The sequence below is a fragment of the Leptonychotes weddellii genome, chromosome 10 (genome assembly GCF_054177405.1).
Source record: "Leptonychotes weddellii isolate Sample4059 chromosome 10, ASM5417740v2, whole genome shotgun sequence".
Classification (NCBI taxonomy): domain Eukaryota; kingdom Metazoa; phylum Chordata; class Mammalia; order Carnivora; family Phocidae; genus Leptonychotes; species Leptonychotes weddellii.
Window position 1 is genome coordinate 20,700,844 of NC_138378.1, and position 10,630 is coordinate 20,711,473.

At 45.2% G+C, this 10,630-nt stretch overlaps 1 protein-coding gene and 1 non-coding gene across 4 annotated transcripts in view; one reads left to right on the plus strand and one right to left on the minus strand.

Moving 5' to 3' along the window:
- Positions 1 to 4,226, minus strand: part of PHF20 (PHD finger protein 20) — a 145,946-nt gene extending 141,720 nt beyond the window's left edge. For 2 of the 3 annotated variants that reach the window (XM_031017692.2, XM_006746877.3), the window contains exon 1: positions 4,101 to 4,225. The gene's annotated coding sequence lies outside the window, so the exon portion shown is untranslated. Of the gene's footprint in view, positions 1 to 4,100 lie in introns of all 3 variants that reach the window. The other variant, XM_081832837.1, reaches the window with a different exon arrangement.
- Positions 4,227 to 5,896: 1,670 nt separating this feature from the next.
- On the plus strand, positions 5,897 to 6,000 carry LOC115936845 (U6 spliceosomal RNA). Its single transcript, XR_004072232.1, has one exon. It is a non-coding gene; the product is annotated as a U6 spliceosomal RNA (small nuclear RNA).
- The last annotated feature ends 4,630 nt before the right edge of the window (positions 6,001 to 10,630 follow it).

The following is a 10,630-nucleotide window of genomic DNA, read 5'->3' on the forward strand; positions in this document are numbered from 1 at the left end:
CAGAGATAAGCCAGCAGCTTCTATTCAAGGTCCAGGCACCTGCCTTTCCCAGGCCCATTTCCAGAACCTAGAAAACCAAGGACTCCTTGTCAATTCCAACACATATGACCTACCCATGGTAGGATGACAAGTGAGGACCTAGAGAGACGAGATGGCTAACTACTATATCAGCCCTGCAGTATTCACCAGAAGACTCTACATCAAGGGGCACCTGAGTAGTTCAGTCGGTTGAGTGTCCAACCCTGGATTTTGGCTCAGGTCATGATGTTGGGGTCCTGGGATGGAGCCTCACTTCTGACTCCCCACTCAGTGGGGAGTCTGCTTGTCTCCCTCTCCGTCCCACCACCTGTGTGCCCTCATTCCCGTGTCCCCCCCTAAAATAAATCAATCAATCAAAAAAAAAAAAAAAAAGAAGAAGAGGAGCTTCTGGATGGCTCAGTCAGTTAAGCATCTGCCTTAGGCTCAGGTCATGATCCCAGCGTCCTGGGATCAAGCCCTGGGTCCTGGGTCGGGCTCCCTGCTCAGCTGGGAGTCTGCTTCTCTCTCCCCCTGCTCTTGTGCATACACACACTCTCTTTCTATCTCCCTCTCAAAAAAATAAATAATCCTAAAAGTTTTTAATTTTAAATTTTAAAAAAAATTTAAAAATTAAAAAAGAAGAAGAAAAAGACTCTATGTCAAGAATTATGTTCAGGAACACCTGAGTGGCTCAGCCATTAAGTGTCTGCCTTTGGCTCAGGTCATGATCTCGGGGTCCTGGGATCAAGCCCCGTGTTGGGCTCCCTGCTCAGCGGAAAGTCTGCTTCTCCCTCTCCCTCTGCTGCTCCCCCTACTTGTGCTCTTTCTCCCTCTGTCAAATAAATAAATAAAATTTAAAAAAAAAAAGAAAGAAAGAAATTTTAGCCATGGTTTTAAAAGCTAAATGCTAGACTAACTGTAATTATGTATAACTAATAGTCCTCAGCAGGGGACTATGGCCTTGTACAAACTTTAGGGGATATGTCTAGATAAAGAGAAAATGGAAAATAATACCTCAGCGTAAGGCTAACCACCACCTTCCTATTTCCACAGAGATATCCTTGGCTTTGTGTATAGAACTTTGCTACTCAAAGTATAGTTCAGTAATAGTGGTATCACCTGGGAATTAGAAATGCAGATACTGAGGCAGCAGCCTAAAACTACTAGATCAGAATTTGCATGTTAGCAAGACCCTTCCCCCAGAGGTGATTTATATGCACATTCAAGTTTGAGAAGCACGACACAGAATACTTTAAGGGTGCACTGTATATAGCAATACCAAAAAGATAAAGTACCAAACAGGCATATAAAGAGACAAAATATCTGCTCACTTTCTGTATATCATATTTTATTAAGTACTGATCAGACAGACCTTCAGTGTTTTTTAATCAATTTGGTATTTACTAACGACCACATGATCTAAATGTGGGATCCATTTCACTTCCTGAAATAACATACCTTAGCTCTAGAGCTTTCAAGCACATGAAATATAGAACAGTTTAGTTGTTCTGAAAATATAATAATGGTTAATTTTATGCAAGTTCCAACACTGAGTTCAGAGCACTTCTCTACAAGCCCCATTAATTCCTACAGGTTCCTGGGAGTATCATTAAATCCCCCAGCATCCCTAAGAAGCAGGTGCTTGGCAAACATCCAATCTCCAAATGAGATTCAGAAGGATGTGGTCCTGAAAATGCAGTACTTTCCTGCCTCATCCTGCCAGTGTAGCTTCTCAGGCCCAAACTCTCTCCCCCACTGAGGCCTCATATAGCTGCACACTCAAGTACTTCCCAAAAGGGAGAAAGGTCAGAGGTATCATTATCCCATAAGCACTTGGGATTCCAGCTGTGGAGAAATTAATCCGGTTAGGGGTTCAGGCAGAGAAGCCCTGAGTAAGATCTGGAAAGGCAGAAAGAACTACAAAAGAAAGAACCTACTGAGAGGCTTTTATAGAGGTCCCAGATATTAGGAGAGGTCCCAGATATTTGGAGATTCTAAGGTGGGGATTGGGAGCAAGGCTTGGCAGACATGTGAGAAAATGATGGGGAGAGATGAGTATCCATCCCCCACATGCACCTCAGGGACAAGAACAAAAAGATAAGAGATTCCTCCAAATGACCTCTTTTCTTGATAAAAGGAAGAAAGCCAATATAGGGAGGAAGCTTATGAGTTGGAAGCAATACTGGAAGAATCCCTTCAGAATGTTTTCCCAATATATGGGGGAAGAGCAAAGGAGAAAACAGTACACATTTAACCAGAATCTTACAGGAAGCAAACCACCGGGAGAATTAAGAGTCCTGTGAATAATCAAAGAAAGGCAAGGGGATTCCTTTCCAGTTTAAAATCGGTGCTGGAGGGTCAGACAGTCCTGGACTTAAGGCCACCTCCAGCTCAAGGAGTAAGTAGAAAAGGGAAAATCTCTACAGACACCAGTAAGCAGAGCAGTGTCCAAAGGGAGTTAGAAACCAGAAAAATGCAGAAAATGGGATAGGGCAAACTAAGATAGAAGAGTTTCTGTTAGTAGAAAGCAGAAAGATAAAAGATAAAGTAGACATACGAAAGACAACATGCAGGCACCCTTTCGGAGGGGGATCTTTTCCTTGGGTTGGGGGAGGGGAATTCAGGAGATGTGACTATAGGAAGTATGCTCAGAAAAAAGGTCGCAGAGGCAGAGAAAGTGCTATGCAGAAGATATGCATTCACCAGAGGAAGGAAGAGGAAATGGGTGCCCTGACCAAGCAGGGAGAGCACCTAAAAGGGAAATGGGGTTCCAAAAAGGAAAGGAAACTGAGGAATGAAAATGTCTTGGATAGAAGAAAAGCTAAAAAGGATAGGAGGCATGCTCAAGAACCAAGGATCATGGCCCCGGAATGAGAAGACTTAGAAAAAAATGTGTGTCCTCCCGACTTAAAAGGTTTCAGGAAGGTGGCTGCACCCTGAGAACTGTACAACCAAAAGGGGTGGATTCTGTACATTTTGGAAACACAGGAAATAAATACACTCTCAGATATGAAAATGAGTCCCCCCCAGGAAATAAAGTAGTTCCTCGATTTGAGGAACTCATGAAAATGAGTGCAACCCCAAGAATACAGTGACTAGAAAAAGCAGTGAAATCCTTTATTTGTGCAACCGCAAATATCCACCTACAAACTTCAGGATTTGGATCGCATTTTCAGTAGACTCTGGAAATGAGGAGCACCCCCAGATTTAAAGGGCTGGGGAAACGAAGTAGCCCCTAAATTTAAGAAATTTTGGAAAGCATGTTGCAAGATCTGGGGCCTGGAGAAGGGGATTCTTTCTTGGATTTGTGGGAATAGAAGCACCCCCAAAACTTTGGTTACTGGACCCCAGATTTGACTCAATAAAGGGGCAAACCCCAAAATCTGAAAGGAGTGCGTGTTCAGATTGGAGGCTCGGAAAAGGGAGTGTCCTCCCAATTTGGGGGGGTGCCTGAGAAATGGGTTACATCCTCCGTTTGAGGGACTTTGGAAATTAAGATAAAACCCCAGGGCTGGAGTTTAAGAAAGGGGATGCACCACATTCTCTAAACTACAGAGAAAGGGGACACTCCCATAGTCAGGGGCTTGAGAAAGGGGTGTGCTCCTCAGAATAGGATAAAAGAGTCAATAAAAGAAAACGCGTTCCCAAAGCACAAAGTAAGAGCAGCGGCTGGTGGTGGAGCTCCCGGGGACCACACAGCTCAGCCTCTAGCCCTAGCGCTTACCCCCCACCCCCAACACGGCCCGCTCCGCGCCCCGAGCCCGCACCCCGCGGCCCAGCCCCCTCGAGCGGCGCTGATTGGCCGCGGCCGCCGTCATTCCCTCGGGCAGCCCTGAGGATTGGGCGCCGCTCGCACGCCCGCCACGCTCTCAGCAGCGGTCCCCGGGCCTCCCTCCCGGCTGGGCGAGCGGGGCCGGGCGGGGAGCGAGGCCGGACAGGGGACCGGAGCAGCCGTGGCGGCCGTCACCGCTCCCGCTAGCACAGCGCGCGCAGCACGCGGGCCCGGCCCAACCCGGCCCAACCCGGCCCAACCCGGCCCCGGCCAGCCGGCTTCTCCTCGCCGCGTCTCGCCGCGAGCTCACCTCACAGCCCCGCTCCGGCTGCGCCGCTCCAGGACCAACCGACAGAAGGACTCTGCGTGCTGCGCACCACGTGACCCTCGGGACGCGCCCAGCGTATCCCCCGCCCCCCACACACACGCACCCTCGCCACCACCGAGTGACGCAGCGCCCCAGCTGCCCCGCCCTCGGCCCCGCCCCGCCTGATCCCCGTGGAGATGGCTCCCGCGGGCCACGCCTACTGCCCTGACGTGCGGGAACCAGGCCGGCGCCCTCATCCAGAGCACGAAGTCCCCATTCACCCATAACCACTGAGGTAACACGAAGCCTGGGACTGGACACTACCCATCACCTGTTAATTTCGCCGCCTAAGTGCATCTCGAAGCCTCCCACTTTTCTCCATCCCGCTGCCGACACTCCCGTCTAGGCCACCTCTCTCTTAGATGATGGTGGTGGTGCCCTCCATTCCATTACCCTTTCCCCTTCCAATCCATTCTTCACACACAATGGAGCTTTTCAAAACTCAGGTATAATCACAGCCACACCTTGCTCAAAACCCATTGCCCACTGTTCTTCGGGGGTTGAAATCTTAATCTCCACTGTAGCCTATCAACCAGGCTCTTCGAAGTCTGAACCTAACCTGCCTTTCTCACATTCTCACACATCCTGCTTTCCCACGTTCTCGACCTCTTTCTTTTCTTTTTTTTTTTTTTAAGATTTTATTTATTTATTAGAGAGAGAGAGAGACAGCGAGAGGGAACACAAGCAGGGAGAGTGGAAAGAGAGAAGCAGGCTTCGCGCCGAGCAGGGAGCCCGATGCGGGGCTCGATCCCAGAACCCTGGGACCATGACCCGAGCTGAATGCAGTCGCTTAACCAACTGAGCCACCCAGGCGCCCCTCGACCTCTTTAAAGTAAGTGCTCAAGCCAGGTTCCTTGCTGCCTCAGGGTCTTTGCACTAATACCTCCAACACTTTGCCTCATTAACTCCTAGCTAGGAAAGGATTCCAATTCCTGGTGTGCAGAGGAGCTGTATTTTGCCTCTGGGGACCTAGGTGGGAGTTGCAGCCACAACCAAAGGGTATGAAATGTTTTCCCAACGGGACTTGGGAAGTCCCAAGGAGAAAGGCTGAACATTTGTTATTTTTGAGGGACATGAGGACTTTAATTTACATCAGAAAGACAAAGCAGCCAGATTGCACTTCTTAAAATGTAAATCCAATCATGTCACTGCCCTGCTTAAAATGGCCAATCCGTTCACCTGCATCCTTCACCCTTGTTCATCCTCCCGCCACGATGACTTTCTGTCAGTTTCTATGGTTCTTTCTAAATTCTTTCCAGCTGCTGGATCATCAAATAAGCTGTTGCTTTTTGCAAAGCTGACTCTTCATCATGCAGGTCTGTTTGTCATCACCTTAGTGAGACTCTCTTTAGCTGCATTATTTAAAAGTGCTTCACTTGATCAAACGCCTGCCCCTTGACAATTACTCTCTACCTAATTACTGTTCTTTTTCAGCAGAGCACTAACACAGTTTTAATTATTTCATTTGTTTGTTCTCTTGATTATATTTGTCTATTTCCTAAATTAGAGTTAGGAACTATCTTATATCAACTGAATTGTCAAACCTGACAAATAATAGATGTTCAATGTATTATCTGTCAAAGGAATGAAAGGAAAGAAAATGATATTTAAAAAAACTAGTAGATTCTTCTTTATGGCGCAAGTCCATAGGAGAGGTGTTCTTCAAATCAGGCTTGAAGAGGGCATTACCTCCGGGCAGAGGAAGAGGTTCTGGGAAACCAGGGACAAAATCTTCAGCTGTGTTCACTTCAGCAGCACATATACAAAAATCATAACAATACAAAGATTAGTGTGGCCCCTGTCCAAGGATAACACGCAAATTAGTGAAATATTCCATTTGTGTTAAAAAAAAAAAAAAAAGAAAAAAACTTCAGGAATTTGAGGACCAGAACCACCTGCAAAAACTCAGCTCAGTGCTCCAATACAATAAGAAAGGACCTTCCCAGGATCCTCTCGGTTTATGTCTCTTAACATGAAATTGTTCAAATATTAGTGGCTGGGGCATCTGGGTGGCTCAGTTGGTTAAGCGTCTGCCTTCAGCTCAGGTCATGATCTCAGGGTCCTGGGAACCAGCCCCATGTCAGGCTCAGCAGGGAATCTGCTTCTCCCTCTCCCTCGCTGCTCTCTCTCAAATAAGTAAATGGAATCTTCAAAAAAAGAAAAAAGAAAGAAAGAAAGAAAAAAGAAATGTTAGTGGCTGTTGTAGCATAAGAGGATTTGTTGTCCCACAACCATAATTAATGCCAAGAATCCCGACTCAATAGCCGCACATAAATACAACCTGTTTCTTCACTTACTCAGCCTGCATGCATTGAAACCAGGGCTTGAGCTGAGCACCAAAGACATGGTAGAATGAGATGTAGGCCCTGCTCTGTTTGGAGGATCTCACAGCCTGGTAAAGAAATCATTGCAATTTGTAAGTTAAAGTTCTCTTTGTCTGTTGCAAGTTCAGGCACTGACACTGTTGCCAATACAAGCGAAAGAGAAATATATTACAAGGATATTAGGGGCCTAGAGCGTGCACTGGAGGGCAAGCACGGAAAACAAGCAGACAGAAAAGCAGCTTCACCAAGAAGCAACTGCTGCTGCCAACAGCACCACACACCACGGCTGGGATTCAGTCCTAACATCCTTTTGTCTTTGAGTCACTCACTTAAGAGGCAAAAATCTTGGCCCAGAGCCGCTGTTGATTGGTCAATCTCAGATCACATGGATTAGTCCAGGCTGCCAGGAAAAGAAGAGAGGAGCAGTATGCCCCTAAGGATATTCCCCCGAGTTGGGAAAAGAGGGGAGAGCTGATGCTGGCCAGGCAAAAATAACTTGATACGGATATGAAAAAAGTACCTTGGGAGTTAAGCTCTTCCTGATTCCTGCAGAAACCTGGCTTGCCAGCTTCTTCTAAACTGGACCTTCACTACCTGCTAGTCACAGAACTCCAGTTTGCAAAATTCTGATCTAAAGTCCCAGTCTTACCCCTGCCTCCTTAGCAGCATCCCTCTTTGGGCCGTAAGATTCTCCCCAGCATCTCACTAGTAGTCAGTCTCAACCTCCCAATTATGTCTTAGAGCCTTTCTTTGTGCAAGATAGGCATTCAACTAATAGTTACAATTAGTGAATGAGTGAAATAATGAATGTAAAGCAGCCTCAATTCCACGAAGTAGAATCTCTCCTGCTAAGTGTCTAATGAGTTCAGAACTCTGGTCCCAGCCTGTAAAATGACAGCTCCACAAGGAAACCCTACATGCATGTAAGGTATATAGTAGCTCAAGAGGCGGGCAGTATCTGCATGGAAAGTCCTTTCACTCCCTACGAATCACTTTTCTCCTTAAATTGTCAAATTTAAGTTAAATAGCATATGAGAAAATTTATTATAAACTGCAAAGTTCTATATAAATGATTTTCTGATTGCTTTCTTACTAGATTCGTCATCATCTAGAGTATTCAAAATGTCCCTGGCTAAAGAGAAACAGAACTAAAGGCCTAACATGAGATAGGATATTCAGTTAGAAAACTGATCTTTCTCAGCCTCTAGCCAGCAAACCTTTACACTCTGTCCTTATGCAACCCCAAGGTATTTACAATGAGTCTGTCTAGGGAAAAGGGGAAAACTAAAATAGAAAAGCAAGCCCCTCAGCTGTGACTCACACTCAAAGACCCCATATACTCAGAGTATCACAAGCTTGAGCATGTCAGTCTCCAAAGTAGGAACTGGGGTATGATATCTGCAGGACTCAGCTGAGTGTGAGAACTCAGGAAGCCGGAAACCACAGTCACAGCAGCATCTGAGAGGTCCAAGAACCTTCACAAGGCCCCGGGGGACCCAAGGGAAGCAAGTTGAGTCTTGGCCCTGGCCTGAGGTCTTCCAGTCTGGACCTGATGGAAGGTTCTTGAGCTCCCCAAGCCTTAGTGCTCTCCAAGTGAGGGGGAGGAGAATTAAGTAGGAATTCTAATATATTTCCAGCATTTTGCAAGATTATGGGGGGGTGGGAAGAAGAGGAAAAGGAGAAGAGAACATTTTTTTATTCTTGTCCTAGATACTAAAAAGAATAATAAGGGGCACCTGGGTGGCTCAGTTGGTTGAACGACTGCCTTCGGCTCGGGTCATGATCCTGGAGTCCTGGGATCAAGTCCCGCATCGGGCTCCCTGCTTAGCGGGGAGTCTGCTTCTCCCTCTGACCCTCCCCCCTCTTGTGCTCTCTCTCTCTCTCTCATTCTCTCTCTCAAATGAATAAATAAAATCTTTAAAAAAGTAAAATAAAATAAAATCCACCTGGATCACTTCAAGGGACTAAGTCCTGTTCTACTTTGTCCTTTGGGAGCCCCAGTACCTAGCACTGTTCTCTATAATTTAAGCATACTTATTAAATATTTCTTGTGGGTTGAAACTCATGCCAATCCAGAGATAAAGAGAAAGGGGGAGGAATGGAGGTTAAAGAACTTTATTAAATGATCAGTCTCTAAATCTGTTGGTACTCCACTCCCCAAATGTCTTATAATTTAATTGTAAATAGTTAATGCTATCCATATGGTTCAAATCCCAGAAACTATATAAAAGGCATACAATGCAAAGTCTCCCTCAAACTTTTGTCCCTCATTGGTCCTGTTTCCACTGGTTAACCACTACTCTTACTTTCTTATGAATCTTTTCAGGGTTTCTTCATACATATATAAGCAAATTCAAATATAAGTTCAAAAAAACACCCCAGATATAAGTTCAAATATATTCTGACTCTTCTATACAAAAAGAAGCATGTTTTTAAGTTTTTTGTTTTGTTTTGTTTGTTTGTTTTTTAAGTTATCTCTACACCCAACGTGGAGCTCAAACTCACAAACCTGAGATCAAGCATCATGTGCTCTCCTGACTGAGCCAGCCAGGTGTCCCCAAAAGGAAGCATTTATTGTCCTCCACCTTACTTTTTTCACTAAACAACATATTTGAACACCCTGGAATACATTTTGTACAAGGGCATAAAAATAACTTCTTCCTTATTTTGTTTTATATTACTGCTCCAGTATCTCTTGTGTGGCTAAACTGTAATTTGTTTCATCAGTCCCTTATCGGAGGCCACTTAGGTTGTTTCCAATCTTTTGCAATTTAAAAACAATGTTCCGGGGCGCCTGGGTGGCTCAGTCGTTAAGTGTCTGCCTTCAGCTCAGGTCATGATCCTGGGGTCCTGGGATCGAGCCCCGCATCGGGTTCCCTGCTTGGTGGGAAGCCTGCTTCTCCCTCTCCCACTCTCCCTGCTTGTGTTCCCTCTCTCGCTGTGTCTCTCTCTGTCAAATAAATAAATAAAATCTTAAAAAAATAAATAAAAATAAATAAAAATAAAAATAAAAACAATGTTCCATTTACAAAGAGTAAAGCACATGTGTGCATACAGAACTATAGTCTAAATTCTCAGAAATGGAAGCTCTGAGCCACAGGAGTATAGGCATTTATAACTGTTAGAGATTGCAATTTGCCCTCTATAGATTCCCCAAAGATATAACTCCACAATTGCAAAATATGTCACAAGTAATCTGTTACTTGTAATAATTAAGATCCAGTCATTTATTTATAGTTTAAGAAATAGAAGTGTTTCAAGATTATTCCCATTATGTTGATTCTCATTTACTTTCATTCCTGATAAGGAAAGAAATGAGTAATGTTGCAGTTTCTAGCTAGAAATGTGTATAACCCACTGTACAACTGTGTATATCACACATGTCAATGTCCCCCTGTGTGTCATTGAAAGAGATATATTGGAAGTTATCCTGATGATCTTTTTTTTTTTTAAAGATTTTATTCATTTGACAGAGAGAGAGACACAGCGAGAGAGGGAACACAAGCAGGGGGAGTGGGAGAGGGAGAAGCAGGCTTCCCTGTGGAGCAGGGAGCCCGATGCGAGGCTCGATCCCAGGACCCTGGGATCATGACCTGAGCCGAAGGCAGACGCTTAACGACTGAGCGACCCATCAAGGCGCCCCTTGATGATCTTAATGTAGAGGAAAATATCCTTAAGCATGAAAGGACAAGTCATTAAGGAAAATATTATAAATTCAACAACATTGAAAAATCTATTCTATCAGGGTGGGGCTAAAAAAATTCTATCCACAAATGTACATATATATAAACAGATGGTTTGCAGTATGTAGGGAAATGAGAGTGGGAGTGGAGGCTAAGGAAGTGTAACTCAAACAAAGAGGGGCCACTTTGTTTCCAATGTTCATAAACAATGTTGCAATAAGAAAAAAGAACGGGGCGGGGGGGGGGGGGGAAGAAAACCAACTTAAGATAGAACATGGTTTTAGCTAAAATGAAGCCCAGTCTGGGGAAGATTAAAAAGGTGATGATGGGGGTGCCTGGGTGCCTCAGTTGTTAACCGTCTGCCTTCGGCTCAGGTCATGATCCCAGGGTTCTGGGATCGAGCCCCGCATCAGGCTCCCTGCTCAGCGGGAAGCCTGCTTCTCCCTCTCCCACTCCCCCTGCTTGT